The sequence below is a fragment of the Pongo abelii genome, chromosome 18 (assembly GCF_028885655.2).
Source record: "Pongo abelii isolate AG06213 chromosome 18, NHGRI_mPonAbe1-v2.0_pri, whole genome shotgun sequence".
NCBI classification, from domain to species: domain Eukaryota; kingdom Metazoa; phylum Chordata; class Mammalia; order Primates; family Hominidae; genus Pongo; species Pongo abelii.
The window spans coordinates 15,134,973-15,150,988 of record NC_072003.2 but is presented as its reverse complement, the minus strand read 5'-3'; the positions used below and the strand labels follow the sequence as shown (position 1 = coordinate 15,150,988).

Here is a 16,016-nt window from a genome sequence, read left to right as displayed (position 1 = left end):
AACACCCTTCTCCATATGCTTTGTTGGACTTTGTGGAGAAGTAGCTGACCTAAGGAGGTGGAGGTGGAACTATTTATCTATTTATTTATTTATGAGACAGAGTCTCACTCTGTCGCCCAGGCTGAAGTACAGTGGTGCGATCTTGGCTCACTGCCACCTCCTCCGCCTCCCAGGTTCAAGGGATTCTCCTGTTTCAGCCTTCTGAGTAGCTGGGATTACAGGCACATGCCACCATGCCCAGCTAATTTTTGAATTTTTTTTTTAGTAGAAACGGGGTTTCACCATGTTAGCCAGGCTGGTCAAAATCCTGACCTCAGATGACCCACCTGCCTTGGCCTCCCAAAGTGCTGGGATTACAGGCATGAGCCACCATGCCCGGCTGGTAGAACTCTTTAATGAGCTCGAACTGGGGAAAATTAGGGGACACTGCAAGGATATAAGCAAGAAACTGGTGTATTAGTCTGTTTCAATGCTGCTGATAAAGACATACCCAAGACTGGGCAATTTACAAAAGAACAAGGTTTATTGGACTCACAGTTCCACGTGGCTGGGGAGGTCTCACAATCAAGGCAGAAGGCAAGGAGGAGCAAGTCACATCTTATGTGGATAGCAAAGAGAGAGCTTGTGCAGGGAAACTCCCATTTTTAAAACCATCCAATCTTGTGAGACTCATTCACTCTCACAAGAACAGCACAGGAAAGACACACCTCTATAATTCAATCATCTCCCACCTGGTTCTTCCCACAACACCTGGGAATTGTGGAAGTTACAATTCAAGATGAGATTTGGGTGGGGCACAGCCAAACCATATCAACAGTCGTGGCCATTTTTTTTTGCCCTCTCAAAAGATTATTCTGGCTTCTAAGTGGAGACTGGATTAGGGGACTGTGGACTAGAGTTGCAGACACCCACTGGAAGGCTCTTACAGGTTGGTGGTGACCTGTACTGGGGTGGGTAGAGGATGGAGAGAAGAAAATGGAGTGGAAGGATCATTGAGACACTGCAAAAAGCACTGAGTGAGGAGGGGGAGGGACCATGAGAACAATGGTTCTCACGTTGTAACCAGCTTGAGCACACAGCAGCATCACTTAGAAGGTTGTTACAAACTCAGATTCCTGGGCCTTACCCAGGAGCACCTGATTCACTAAGCCTTGGCTCAGAAACATCCTGAGTTGTTGCAGGGAGGCGAGTGCATTCTATTCCCTGATTGGGAAAGAGAGCTTTACATCAGTGTGTTTAATGGGAATCCCCTGACTACCTGGCTATTGCCTTCAGAGAGACAGATTTTTGGGTTTTGCATTAGATAACAAGTATTCACATGTCAAAGTCCATTTTTAGAAATGCAAACAATTTGGAATATGACAGACCTCCTAATTTGAGGCATTAACTTTTTTTTCCCTCCCTGTGAAAAACAAAGCTGTTATGATCTCTGTGACGGCATTTGAAGGCAGTCTGCATTTCTGTCCTTATATCATCCTTTTGTTGTTGGATGCATTTAGAACATACTTCAGTTTAGGTTAAAAGCAAGGAGCTGTTTTCTACCCAAACCAAGCTAACTTCGCCTGTCCTGCTAAAGGCACCTTTATCCTGCCTTGTCGGGGGAGAGGAAAAGTGGTCCCAGTGAGAACCAAGTTCCTCTGGGGTCATTGGTCTGCCTCTAGTGTTCTCTACTCAACCTCTAGACCCAGACTCTAGATGAGGTATGGTAGCAAGGTTGGGGAGTTTGTATGCCCCCAGCTTCCACATCCTGCCACTTTCTTAAAAGGGACAGACAGGCTGGGTGCGGTGTCTCACGCCTGTAATCCCAGCACTTTGGGAGGCTGAGGCGGCCAGATCACCTGAGGTCAGGAGTTTGAGACCAGCCTGGCCAACATGGTGAAACCCTGTCTCTACTAAAAATACCAAAATTAGCCAGGCGTGGTGGCACGTGCCTGTAGTCCCAGCTACTCGGGAGGCTGAGGCAAGAGAATCGCTTGAATCCGGGAGATGGAGTTTGCAGTGAGCCGAGATCATGCCACTGCACTCCAGCCTGGGCGGCAGAGCGAGACTCTGTCAAAAAAAAAAAAAAAAAAAGAAGAGACACGTTGGATATGATGGACTTAGACTCAGACATATATGGGTTCCAATACAGGCACCATCATTTGCTAGTCTTGTTATCTTCAACCTCTCTGATCCCCTATTTTCTGATCTGCAAAATGGAGACCATCGTATCACCTACCTCCTAGGTCGTTGTGAGATAAGATGTTTAAAACACGTGTCATAGTACCTGGCTTATGGAAAGTGATAAATGCATCCACATTATTACTGGTATTAGCAGTACTGTTATTACCAGGTGAGCAAATTAAAGGCTCTGAAAAGCCTTGTGGTAATAAAAACTGGTGAACTCTTTTTAACCCACCATTTCCCAAACACTTGACATCTGATCTCTTTGCTCTTAAGGAAGACCAATGAATATCTTAACATTCAGTGGCATGAATGTTGCTGGGAACCTTCTTTGGGAACATAGGGCATGGGCAGAGAAGTAGGTAGAGGTGCAGATGTCACTGGGGAGCAGTGGGGGAGATGGAAAAAGGAAGAGGTAGCTGTCAAGGAGAAAGGACAAGGTCCTTGAAGATACAAGTTTATTACTGCCACCTGCATTGATAATGACTCCCTTTGGAGTATGTCTGCCAGGACAGGAAATGATAAACATCATGCTAGTTGGTACGATTTATTTTTCACCACCTAGGGCTTCCCATGCAAGTTGCCCCCTAGTGGTCACTGCTATTGATCCACCCACGCCCAGCCTTGGAAACAACTGTCACACCTGTTTAAAATCCACCCTGAGCTGGGCGCGGTGGCTCACGCCTGTAATCCCAGCACTTTGGGAGGCCGAGGCGGGCAGATCACGAGGTCAGGAGATCGAGACCATCCTGGCTGACACGGTGAAACCCCGTCTCTACTAAAAATACAAAAAGAAAATTAGCAGGGAGTGGCAGCAGGCACCTGTAGTCCCAGCTACTTGGGAGGCTGAGGCAGGAGAATGGCACGAACCCGGGAGGCGGAGCTTGCAGTGAGCAGAGATCTCACCACTGCACCCCAGCCTGGGCGACAGAGCGAGACTCCATCTCAAAATAAATAAATAAATAAATAAATAAATAAAGTAAAATAAAATCCACCCTGGAAGACACCACCTCAAGCCCAGCAGACTGTCTTCACCAAGATGAAGCTGTGTCTTTGGAAATCTGTTTATTTTGCAAACAGAATCTTTAAACTTAAGCCCAGTGTCACAGCAAGGCAAACAAATTAGGAGAAACTGCCAGCATAGACTGCAGTGTAATCTCTCTGCTTCTGACTAGAATCAGCCTGGGTCCCCCTTTCCAAGCTACATACATGCTCCACACTCCCATTTCTACCATTGCTCCAGTAGAGGAAATCAGAGAATGTACTCTCTGTAGGTTTTGCACAGGGCTTGGCTTGGTATATAATAGTTGCTAAATAAGAGTAAAAGAGGCCAGTACTCACAAAGTCTCCATTTATCTCTGCTTTGGAGATAGCTCTTAGCCATCTCTCTTTCAGAAAGAAATACACTTCACTAGGCTGGGCGTGGTGGCTCATGCCTATAATCCCAGCACTTTGGGAGGCCGAGGTGAGCAGATCACTTGAGGTAAGGAGTTTGAGACCATCCTGGCTAACATGGAGAAACCTCATCTCTACTAAAAATACAAAATTTAGCCGGGTACAGTGGCATGTGCCTGTAGTCCCAGCTACCTGGGAGGCTGAGGCAAGAGAATGGCTTGAACCACGGAGGCAGAGGCTGCAGTGAGCCAAGAACATGCCACTGCACTCCAACCTGAGAGAGAAGGAAGGAAGGAAGGAAGGGAGGGAGGGAGGGAAGGAAGGAAGGAAAGAAGGAAGGAAAGACACTTCACCTAGCTTTTCTGCTTTTAGATATGAGGAAACTGGGGTTTCCTAAAACCACAAAAGAAAACTACATCACAACAGGGCCAGGGTCCAGACCTCAAAGAGGGGCTTGAGGACTTGACCCAGAATCACTGGAGATGCTTGTTACAAATGTAGATCCTGGGCCCACTCACTCCTAAGGAATTAGAACATCTGAGTGTCATGTCCCAGTGTATTCATTTTTAAAATGCCCTTCTGGGTGATTCTTATGTACATTAGAGTTTAGACCTAGCTTTTCCTAATCCCCCACCCTAGATGCAATCGCAGTTTGCAACACAGCATCAATTTACATACTGGCGTTCTTCCCAATGTATTTTTGCTGTTTGCTGAAATAAAACTGTTTTCTTAATGGTGATTTGAGCTGGGGCCACAGCTGGACGGTAACAGCATTGGAAGTGGATAGTCTTGGGTTTGGTTTCTTGCTCTGCCACTTATTGGCAGTGACAGAGTAATTTGTCAGCCAAATTATTTAACATCCCTGGACCTTACTTCCTTCATCTGTCACGTGGAAAGAATGATATTGCCTTCCATGTCTCTTTAAGAGGGTTTAAATGAGACAATGTAGGTAAAATGGCTAAACCAGTGTCTAGCCCATAGTAAGTACTCAGTACATGCTAGTTCTTTCCTTCTTCTAAGAAAATTGACTTAGCCCAATGAGAAATGCTCATGTAGGAGGCACAAGACAATAGACAATGTGCAATAGGGTTACAGTTCCATTGGAGTGCATGCATCCTATAGACCATCCCAGGGGAGGGAACACCTACCTAAAGGTGGCTTTAAAACATTACTTCATGAAATTCAGGCTTTTGCAATTTCCTGATTTTGGTTATGAGTTTGGTCATGAGCCGCTGGTGCAAAGCAGGTGGAAGACAGGAGGGTGATGTGAGGTGAAGTTTTTAAATAAAAATCAAATCCCACTTGCTCCTGAGTTCAGTCCCCTTTGAAAAGCACACAGCAAGTCCTGGGGTTTTGATGAGCTTCCTTGGGAACCCATAGGGCATGAAATGAATGCGCAGAGAGGGTTCTCTGGTTTGCAGAAAATGCTCTTGCATCAAGATTGCAATAAACATTTGACTAGTTTGGCTGTGTGTCCTTCCGAGGCTAATCCAGCCAGATCCTGTTCATTCCAAAGCCATCTTGCATGACACCCACAGCACACACAGTAGGCACTCAACATACGTTTTGTTAATAAATTATTAAATGAAACTGGGCATAATGTTCAAAGGAAATTTTGTCTTTTCTGGAAAGGCACTGGGAAATGAGAATCAACCAGAGGAAAATCTGGAAACCTGTATTCTAGACCCAATACTGGTTTATCCATGTGACAGTCTTTGAGCTTGGTATATAACAGGTGCTAAAGTTTCCTCTCCTGAAAAATGGAAAGCTTGAGACTATTAATTTTTTTTCCCCCGAGCCTCTATAAGTAAATATCCCAGGCTTTGCTCTGATTAGCTTACCTTGTCATGTGCCCACCTGTGAACAAATCTGTAGGAGGAGGACAAAGAAATGGAGAATGACTGGGGCATGGGGAAGTGGAGGGATATGACATCCAAACCACACGGATTAAGAATAGGAGAGAGGCTTTGGGAGGCTGAGGTGGGCAGATCACCTGAGGTCAGGGGTTCAAGACCAGCCTGGCCAACAGAGATGGTGAAACTCCGTCTCTACAAAAATACCAAAATTAGCTGGGCATGATAGTGGGTGCCTGTAATCTTAGCTACTCAGGAGGCTGAGGCAGAAGAATCACTTGAACCCAGGAGGCGGAGGTTGCAGTGAGGCAAGATCATGCCACTGCACTCCAGCCTGGGTGACAGAGCGAGACTCCATCTCAAAAAAAAAAAAAAAAAAAAAAAAAAGAAAGAAAGAAAGAAAGAAAGGAAAAAGAAAAAAAGAATAGGAAAGAGATGCATCTCCCCTGAAAATTGGGGGCTCTTCTTGGAAGTATGGTGAGTGAATGATTGGCATTTGTATCAGTCAGCTACTGCCACAATAACACTGCATAACAAATAACCTCAAATCTCATTCTTAAAATGTATTTAGACCAGCGTTTATTTAGATCAGGAGTCTATATACCAGTGATTTCAGCTGATGTGGGAGGTTCTTCTTATCTCAGGTGATTTCACCCATCTCTCTGGGAGTTGGCTGGATGTTGGCTGATCTAGGTTGGTTTTAACTGGAATGACTTGGGTGACTTGACTCTGCTCCATGTGCCTCATCCTCAAACAAGGCAGCCCAGACATGGTCTCATGAGTGTGGGAGAGGTGCAAGAGAGAAATTCAAACCAGCAAGCACTTCTCCAAATGCCTGTATGTCTCATGTCTGCTAACATCTTAGTCACACGGAACAGAGTGTAGAGATGGAGAAGGTCAAATAATTGATTCATGCATTAATCTAACATAGGATCCCAAATCTCATAATTATCTACACTGACATGGTCTCAGGAAACTACAGCCAAGAGGAAGGTGACACGTAGGGCTTAGAATTCTTTCCCTTAATTTGCTTCATTTAGAAAACCACCAGTTGTATGAAATTTCACCAGCTGGGAGGATGATTGGAAGACAGACCATGTAATGAATTTCTGAAAAAATAAATCTCTATCTATAGAGCAGCAATGCACAGGAAGGCAGTGAGTGGACAAAGGTCTATCCAGGACCCTGTGTGGGAATCGGGGGGAGGGGATCTGTGCTCAGCCATGGCTGGAGCATGAGCCTGTCCACCGTTGTCCAGTAGCCTTTCAGAAGATGTTGACTGCATAGCAGGACTGCCTAAGTGAAGAGAGAAAGGGCCTGAGGTTTCAAAGGGCTCCTGGCAGCCACAACAAAGGGGGCCCATGGTACAGGCTGGACAGCTTTGTTGCAAAGCCCAAGCCAGGGGCCATTTAGAATTCTCCCTAGCAAAGACTCCCTCCTCACTCTGGATTGACAGTTTGCCTATATATGGGATTTTAGAAAAAAAAAAAAAAACACAGTACCACCACCTGTCGGGAGCCTTCAGGGTTAAGACTAAAAAAGGGCCAGGGTCCTGGATGCCCTTTCTGGTTTTCTCTCTTAGAACAATATGGCTTTGGGAAAGATATGGTGCCCTGTGGGGAGGGCCAGATGCCCCGTGCTTCTTTAGGACCTGGTTCATGGGCAGCCTCCCCTACTTGTGTCTCTGCAGCAAGGCCCGGAGGCAGGTGAAGTGCAGCTAATTCGCCATAAAGACAAATCTTCCATCTCCTCCCTGGTCCTCTCCTGCTTAGGAAACTCAGGCTTTTTTTCCTACCTTTCTTGTTTCTGTCTGCTGAGACAGCTTCTGGGATCTGCACAACTTTATACCATGTAGTTCAAAAGAAGAGAGAAATACCTGGATTTTATTTTTTTTTAACAATGTGAACTCTTTCCCTTTTACTTTTTAATTCAGCTTGTGAAGAAGAAGAAAGCAGAGACCCAGAAAACGGTCCTATATAAGTTAAATACTGTTTTACAGTACCAAAAGGTCCCACAAATACAGTGCTTAAGTGAAAGAAGTATTTCTTTTTTTAACAGCTTTATTGAGATGATTCACCTGTCATACAGTTCACCCATTTAAAGTGTAAAATCCAGTGGTTTTCAGAATGTTCACAGAATTGTGCAACCATCATTACAGTCAATATTAGAACATTTTCCTCACCCCAGAAAGAAACTCTATAACCATTAGTAGACATTTTCCATCTCTCACTGTCTTAGCAGTCCTCTCTCCGCTAAACCCTGGTTCAAGCAATGACTTGTCTATTTTGTGTCTTTATATATTTGCCTATTTTGGATATAGCTGTCTCATGTAATAGACCTGTATTAGTTTGTTTCCATGCTGCTAATAAAGACATACCCAAGACTGGGTAATTTATAAAGGAAAGAGGTTTAATGGACTCACAATTCCACATGGCTGGGGAGGCCTCACAATCATGCTAGAAGGCCAAGGGAAGCAAAACACGTCTTACATGGCAGCAGGCAAGAGAGCGTGTGCAGGGGAACTCCCCATTATAAAACCATCAGATCTCATGAGACTTATTCACTACCACGAGAAAAGCACAGGAAAAACCCACCCCCATGATTCAGTTACCTCCCACTAGGTCCCTCCCATGACACGTGGGGATCATTACAATTCAAGGTGAGATTTGGGTGGGGATACAGCCAAACCATATCATGACCCAAGGAGAGTAGTCCAGGTTGGTGGGCAGCTCTACTCCGAGTGGTCACTCTGGGACCCAGGTTCCTCCAGCCTTGTTGCACTACAACTCTTACCATCTTTTCCTCATCTGCATTGTTATAGTTGGTTGCTGTCACTGTGTAATTCTGGCCTTGGCGAAGAGGATAAAGAGAGGAGACCCAGAACAAGGATTTCTTTTTTTAAAGCAAGTCAGGTAAAGCAGAAATAGGACACATCTCATTTGCTATTATTTCATTGGTGCGAGATCAGTCTCATGGCCAAATGTAGCTTCCAAGAAGTCTGGTAAATCTAGTTCTGAGCTGAGTGACCATGTGTCCAAGAAAAAAAAAGGTAGAATAAATCTGATCTGGGAGATAAGTAGCAATCAGCTACAGCATCTTCTCTGATGTACATCTTCTCTGATGTACATCTTCTCTGATGTACATTTCAGGAGATGTACCATGCACTGTGTATAATGTGCTGAGTTTTTACAAGCCTTATCTCGTTTACTTCTATACTGCACTCCACAAGGTATATTTTATTATCCTAATTTTATAATCTTTATCTTTTGTGATGATGACAGAAATAGCAGCTACTACCCTTTGAATACCTGCTGTGAGGCAATGACATTGGCCTTTTTTCAGGAGGGAAGGTACTCTACACGATTCTCTTCAATACTCTCCATCCCCAGGCCACATGGGCCTGGTTATTTTCATTTCAATTTTATAGGTGAAGCTTAGAGATTTGAACCCAGATCCATCTGCTGTCAAAATTTATACTCTTTCCTCCATATGGTAAAGAAGACTTTGTAGTCACAAAAGTCAGGCATGGCTGGGTGCAGTGGCTTATGCCTGTAATCCCAGTACTTCGGGAGGCTGAGGCAGGAGGATTGCTTGAGCTCAGGAGTTTAAGACAAGCCTGGAAAACACAGTGAGACCCCCTTCTCTACAAAAATAAAAACAAAAATAGCCAGGCATGGTGGTGCATGGCTATAGTCCTAGATTCTCAGGAGGCTGAGGTGAGAGAATCACTTGAGCCCAGGAGGGTCAAGTCTGTAGTGAGCTCTGATCATGCCACTGCACTCCAGCCTGGGTGACAGAGTGAGATGTGCATGCTTCCAAACTTTGTTATTTGTCATATAAAACTGGTGTATTGAATCCTTCAAACTCCCAGCCATATTAACTCCTCTTTCCTTCTCAGCATTCCCAGATCTCATTGTCTTGTCTTTCAAGACTAGGGGCTCTACCATAGCTTTCAAGAGCCTAGTGTAGGATTCAAAACCAACACGTTGGTTCTTTGTCATCATTTGTATCAGTCTGTTCTCATGCTGCAAATAAAGATGTACCTGAGACTGGGTAATTTATAAAGGAAAGAGGTTTGATGGACTCACAGTTCCACATGGCAGGGGAGGCCTCAAAATCATGGTGGAAGGCCAAGGAAGAGCAAAAGCACACCTTACATGGCAGCAGGCAAGAGAGGGCATGTGCAGAGGAACTCCCCTTTATAAAACCATTAGATCTCATGAGACTTATTCACTGTCATGAGAACAGCATGGGAAAAGCCCACCTCCATGATTCAGTGACCTTCCACTGGGTCCCTCCCACAATGTATGGGGATTATTACAATTCAAGGTGAGATTTCGGTGGGGACACAGAGCCAAACCATATCGTCATTGAAAGTGAAGGGATAGACTGGGTGCGGTGGTTCATGACTGTAATCCCAGCACTTTGGGAGGCTAAGGCGGTTGGATTACGAGGTCAGGAGTTTGAGACCAGCATAGCCAACCTGGTGAAACCCCCTCTCTACTAAAAATTAGCTGGGTGTTGTGGTGGGCACCTGTAATCCCAGCTACTTGGGAGGCTGAGGTAGGAGAATTGCTTGAATCCAGGAGGTGGACATTGTAGTGAGCTGAGATTGCATCACTGCACTACAGCCTAGGCAATAGAGCTAGACTCAGTTTCAAAAAAACCAAAACCAAAACCAAAACAAAACAAAACAAAAAGTGAAGGGATAGTGGAAGCACAAGGACAAGAAAATTTGATAAAATCTCAAAATATAGTCTCACTACATTGTCATGGAGGGAATCAGTGGGATATGGCATGAAAAGCCCAGGAAACCACATCAACCTCAGTGGCTCAGACTAAATGAGAAAACACATGGAAAGCTCCCGGTGAGTGCCTGGACTGGAATGATGGTGAAGAAATCTCAGTCTCAGTTCTCACTTCTATCATTAGTCTGCAGCTCTATCTAACCCAGCCCTGTTATAAGAAACCAACTTCCTGTCTGTGACTAGCCAGTACTCCAGCCAATGTCCACATAACTCAGAGGTTGCTAGATCCATACCTCTTGTAATGCAGTAGCCAACCTGGCAGGGAGTCTCACATCACCCCCAGCTCTCTCCTCCTACCCCACCTTAAGGAAGAAAAAGATAACATATTTTGCCTTGACGGCAAATTTCTGGGCTTCATTAAACTTTTGGCTGTGACATCTTGATGTTTTCTCTTGAGAATATGATATTTACACATCTGCCCCAATCCCTGATATTTTGAGAGGAAGAATCAAGAAGAGTGTTTTCCCTGCATAACTCTCACCCCACCCTCCATATTCTTTAGTTTTGAGGGAATATTTTCCTGCAGATAGACCCTTGTCAAAGGAGCAATATTCATTGTCTGTTGCAGGCAATGTAGAATGCCTACATTGCAATATCCTACACTGCAGGCAAAAGGTTCCATAAATATTGAGTGTGATGGCCATAAATTCAGGCAGTGGAGCGAGGTGTCCTGGGTTCAAGTCTCAGCTCCATTTGTTGGATAAACTGCCAAAGCTCTCTGAGCCTCAGTTTCCCCACTTATAAAATAAGACCAATGGTAACACCGAGCTGATTAGGATGTTGAGAGTACTGAAGGGGATAGCAAATGTAAATTCCTAGTGAAGGCAGTAGCATAGAACACACACTTAAGAAAGGTGAGCAATTACTCAGTTTGCCATTGACAAGAGTGGGGAAATAGAGAGGAAGTCCCTGTCTCTACTCAGACTTCTCATATACCCAAACAGTCTCTTTAATCGATCCCTGCCGTCTTCACCTGACTTTATTCTACCTCCCTCCCCCGAGCTAGGTTGGCTAAAGAGTATCCAGGTCTCTGCAAATTCTCAGACAGGAAGATGGATCCTAGTTCACCTGTCTGAGAAATAAAAGCACTTAACCCGAGCTCCAGCCCTTCAATCCCTGTAAAGAACAGATCACTCAGTCTTTGGTGATACAGACTGAATGACCAGGAGATGAAACATCCTGCCCATTTCTCATATTTCAGGGACTGTCATTGAAATTGGAATATCATCAGTGCTTTCCTTCTTTCATCACATGCGTATTATTGCACCCCTGCTATGTACCAGGCATTGGGCTGGATGTTGAGGATACAGCAGTGAGCAGAACAGATACAACCTCTGCCCTAAGTGGAGCTTTATATTCTGGTTAAGGGAAACAGAGCATACACAAGTAACCAAAAAAGATAACTTTATATAGTAATATGGGCTATGAACATATTAAAATAGGGAGAGGTCATCAGAGCCATTGGTGGAGATGTCTTCTTTGGGTATTAGGAGGGTTTTTCAGGAGGTAGCCCTTGGTCACAGGTCCAGATGACAAGAAGTAGTATTTAGGCAGAGGAAACAGCAGGGATGATGTCCAAAGGTCCTGAGATGGTGACAAGCTTGGTGTGTTCAGGAACAGAAAGGAATCTTATGTATAGTGGAATAGTACCCCCCTAAATCGATGTGCACTCGGAACCTCAGGCTGGGAATGCACATGGAAATAGAGTCTTTGCGGAGGTCATCGAGTTGAGGATATATTGAATTAATGTGGGCCCTAATCCAGTGGCTAATATCCTTATAAGAAGGGAGAAATTTGGACACATACACACACACACACACACACACACACACACACACACGCACACACGGAAAATGGCCACGTGAAGCCCAAGGCAGAGATTGGAATGATGTAACTCACAAGGCAAGAGATGCCAAGGATTGCCAGCAACCATCAGAAATTTGAAGAGGCAAGGATGCGTCCTCTAGCGGAACCTTCAGAGGGAGCATGGCCCGGCCAACTTCTGGCCTTTGGAACTGCAAGAGAATGTATTTCTGTTGTTTTAAGCCATCAACTTTGTGGTACTTTGTGATGGCAGCTTTAACAAAGGAACACACACTGTGATGTGTTCACAATAGGTATGGAGCAGAGGAGGGTGCATAAGTAGCGAGAGTCCACGTCAAACAGACTCAGGGACCACTGCAAAGAATTTGGATTTTGTTCTTAAGTGTAATGAGAAGATTAATTGCTGTCTTTTATCATACCCTTGAGCCAAAGGCAGAAACCGATGAGGAAATGTGAAAGCTTTGGTTGGGGCATTGCTTACCAGGTGAAATCCATCACCTTTGACCCAGGAATATTACCAAGCAAGAATGAGTGGTAGGAACCCCTCCCTAAGATATCTTTGCCTCAAGGAAAGGAGGTAGGTGGGAGGCTGCCTGCTGAGACCCTCAGATGTGCAGCTTGTTTTGGAAACTGGTTATTACCTTGACGTTCTCCCTTTCCACAGAAGCCAGGCTCCATCCCGCCCCACACCTGTACAAGTGTCTGCTGCTAATTAAGAGAGAGACAGATGGAGGAAGGTATAGTTTAATTTTACAGCCCCAGTTTCTTCAAGGCAATTAGGCTTATTGGAAGGAAAGCACCTTTTCCTTTATTCTTCTTCTTTCGTAAATGAAGAAAAATCAAACAGGAGAGGGCCATTGTTGTTGAAAGGCTCACACATCTGTTTCCTGGTCGGTTTGTCAGCCATCTGCCCACGAGGTACTGGGGCTGATTAGGTTAATGCATTTATTAATGGGGCTTACAAGACTGTTCAATGAATCTGTTATTTTTTTTGCAAGTAGCTTTTTAATATACTAAGACACGGACCACACTGCACAAAGCCAAGAGTGGCTAGATAAGCATTTCTTTCCCCTCACCTGGCTGCAAACCAGAGGGGAACAGAAACATTACGAAAACAGGGTTTCATGAAAACAGCACTTCCAGGTAATGGAAATGATTCATCCATCTTACCTCTAACCACCTCCTTGTTGTTGAAATAATCTTGAAAATATCTCTTTGGAGGATAGTTTCATGCACCAGGCACCAGTTCAGTGCCTACACTGCGCTTCTCTAAGAGAACACCTGAGTCCTAAGGCGGGAGAATGGTTAGTTAAATGAATAGGCATGAATGATATAATCTTGCCTATAGGACATTAGATGGCCTGAGGATCCCTTGCCTTCTTCATCTACAACTCAGATATCCTTTCAGGTTCTTGAAGCTACTCTGCTCCTTCTCAGCTGAAAGCTTTTGCAAATGCTTTCATGTGTCAGTTATCAACTGCTGCATAACAAATGACTCCAAATCTTAGTTGCTGAGCATAGCAACCATTTATCGAGATCATGATTCTGGGTCAATGGAGAAGTTCTTGTTTGGGCTGGATTGGCTCATCTCAGTTGGATTTTCTTGGTATCTGGGTCTGCTGTTAGGTGGCTGACGGCCTAAGATGGCCTCACTGAACATACTGCAGTTAGCAGTTGGTTGGTTGTGTTGAACAGGGGTAACTGGCCTATGGGTTTCTCATCCTCCAGGAGTCTAGGGGCTCCCTTCTTCACATGGAGGCAGATTTCAAGAGCCTTAGAGTAGAAGTTGGTAGAATCTGCTGGTCCAAGCCCACCATAATGCCAGGACATATTCAAGGCATGGGGAAATTCCACTTCTTGATGGTAAGAGCTGCAAAGTATTTTGGTCATTCTTGCAATATGCCACATATTCCCTCACGTGCATTGCTCTTTCTGTTACTCTTCACCTTCTGATCTCAGCTTAAAGAGTTCTTTCTCAAGAGGCAGAATAAATGCCTGCCTCCCTAGTAGAATGTTTATCCCAGGATGGCAGGAACCATGTCTGTTTCTGTTTCTGATTGTCTTTCATATTTCAAGTATCCAGCATATGGTGGGTACCTGTTTGATGAATGACTAAATGATTGAACAAACAGCTTGAAGACTGCAGCATGGAGAATGGATTAGAGGAGGTGAAACAAGGCAAGGAGGCCAGTTTGGTTACTGAAGGAGAACAATGTTCAAAGGGGGTAGGAGAAAGGGAATAGGTTAAGGAAATATTTGTTAGATATGGCTGGAAGGACTTGTTGGTTTGACAGTTGTGCTGCAAGAGAAGAGGAGAATGAAGTCAACCATTGCGCCCAAGTTTCTGGCATACGTAGCTAAGGAGTGGGTGGTCCCACGTGAGATGTAAGGAAAAGGCTGAAGAACAGACCTGAATAATGTTGCTGGGTTCAGGCATGACCACCTTGGGCCAGAGATGCTGTTGAACCTATCCAGGAGGTAACTGGATATATAAATTTTGAAGTCTAAAGGGGAATCTTAGATTATTTTTCTATTGAAGTTTCATGGCACTGGAAATCTCGAACTTTCCTCTAAAAGGCAGGAAAATGGGTTCAAGTCCCAGCTCTAATGTTAGCTTGCGCTACCTTAAACAGTAAAGCTTCCCTGACCACCACCTCCCGCCTGATCAGATCAAGGCCCCTTTGTGTGCCCTTTCATGGAGTAAACTAAGCACTCAACAAACATGGTGGGTGGAAGAAGGAAATAAGGGAGACAGAAAAGAGGGCAGCTTGGTTTGGATGAATGCCTGCTTTGTGCCTAGTATGTTGCCTACCATAAAGTGTTCAAACAATGTCTATCGAATTTAATCCAGGGCTTCTTTCTTAAGGCAGGGAATAGATAAAATATAGGTATTGAGCGTTTACTACATTCTAGGAATTGTGCTGTGTAGCAGGTGTATCTCATGCAATTCATTGCCCACATTAAATCCAAGAGTGGTTAATATTATCTCTATTTCACATCTAAGGAAACAGGCATAAATGGTTAAGTGGTGTTCCCAAGGTCTCATAAACTCAGATCTGTCTCATTCCAGAGCCTGCAGACTTTCTTGTTCACTCCACTCTTGCCCCAAGTACCAAACACTTTCTGTGCCCAGGGAGTACCCAATACCAGGTTCACCAAGCAAACAGCTCAGAGTTAGGTAAGGAGGATGGTGTGGATTCTCCACGTGGGATTCAGTGTTTCCTCTTAATGGGATTTTTTCCCCCCATCTGCACGGATAGGGACAGACTTGAACGCCTCTGTATCTACTTTTCTTTAGAACTGTCTGAGGGGGCATCACATATTGAAGCTGCTGGGATGCTTAATTCATAATTTATTTTGTCTGCTTCTCAGAAACAGCAACCATTGAATGCATCCCTTGCTCAGAGCAGACCTCAGACTGGTCTGATGTCTGGAAAGAGGAACATGGGAAAGAATGATGCTGGATCATTATAAGACATATAATGAGGGCGAGTGAGATTTTTCAGTGAAAGATTACTGGGAGGAAAATGAGAAAGATAGCTTCCACCCCTATTCTTGCCCTGATATTCTCTATGTTCTCACTGTATTTTGCTCATAATTTTTTTAATTTTTAAGTTCAGGGGTACAAGTGCAGGTTTGTTACATAGGTAAACTTGTGTCATGGGGGTTTGTTGTACAGATTATTTCATCCCCCAGGTATTAAACCTAGTACTTGTTATTTTTCCTGATACTCTCCCTCTTCTCACTCTCATCATTCATCAAATATTTACTGAGGCCAGGTGTGGTGGCTCACACCTGTAATCCCAGCCCTTCGGGATACCAAGGTGAGTGGATCACTTCAGGTCAGGAGTTCGAGGCCAGCCTGGCCAACATGGAAAAATGCTGTCTCTACTGAAAATAGCAAAATCAGCCAGGAGGCTGGCTAGGTTTCCAGTAGCTGGAATCCTAGCTACTTGGGAGGCTGAGACAGGAG

At 44.5% G+C, this 16,016-nt stretch overlaps 1 protein-coding gene across 3 annotated transcripts in view; it reads left to right on the top strand.

Moving 5' to 3' along the window:
- Nucleotides 1–16,016, top strand: part of SHISA9 (shisa family member 9) — a 381,349-nt gene that overhangs the window by 313,041 nt on the left and 52,292 nt on the right. The gene's annotated exons all lie outside the window — the stretch shown is intronic.